Raw genomic sequence first — 938 nt, 5'->3', positions numbered from 1 at the left:
AGGGTCAACTATAATGAGCAATTAAGCAGAGGGGGGAAAACAACATTTAAAAAAAAAAAAATCACCAAAACCACCCTCCACCAAAATGTTTTCTTAGCGGCGTTGAATCATTTGTGGCCCTGGACCACAAAACCAGTCTTACGGGTCAATAAATAAGCTTTCCATTGATGTGTGGTTTGTTAGGATAAGGCAATATTTGGCAAAATGCAACTATTTGAAAATCTGGAATCTGAGAAAAAAATCGAAATACTGAGAAAATCACCTTTAAAGTTGTCCAAATGAAGTTCTTAGCAATGCATATTACTAATCAAAAATTAAGTTTTGATATATTTAAGGTAGGAAATGTACAAAATATCTTCATGGAACATGATCTTTACTTAATATCCTAAGGATTTTTGGCATAAAAGAAAAATCGATCATTTTGACCCATACAATGTTTTTTTTTGGCTTTTGCTAAAAATAAACCCAAGCGACTTAAAACTGGTTTTGTGCTCCAGGGTCACATTTGTACCCAGAGGGAAAAAAAATATTGTTTGCCAACTTAAGGGGCAAAAATTCAAAAACCTTAACATGCAACCATAAGCGACTGCAGTAGTTAATGTGAAGTTAGTTGAATGTAATGTGTGTGTATCTAAATGTTACTTACCATCATAATACTTAATCTGTTCCTAAACTGCACACCTATATTTATAATGCTTTTGTCATATTCCATTACAGAAATATCTGTAAATGTAAAAGTATAGTATGTGGCCAGGTGTTGCATTTTGTGGAGCAAGTGTGCACTTGTAAAATACCATAGAATTTGCCTCAGGATTTAGACAAACTTGTTAATGTGTGGCCTAGTGTGCATGCTAGACTACGACTCGCATGTATAATATAGAATAAGGGACAAGAGAAAAACAGACGCTAATATGGACAAAATCTTGAATAATTAATTA

The sequence above is a fragment of the Sinocyclocheilus grahami genome, unplaced genomic scaffold (genome assembly GCF_001515645.1).
Source record: "Sinocyclocheilus grahami isolate Dianchi unplaced genomic scaffold, SAMN03320097.WGS_v1.1 scaffold319.1, whole genome shotgun sequence".
Taxonomy (NCBI): Eukaryota; Metazoa; Chordata; class Actinopteri; order Cypriniformes; family Cyprinidae; genus Sinocyclocheilus; species Sinocyclocheilus grahami.
This window is presented reverse-complemented; position numbering follows the sequence as displayed.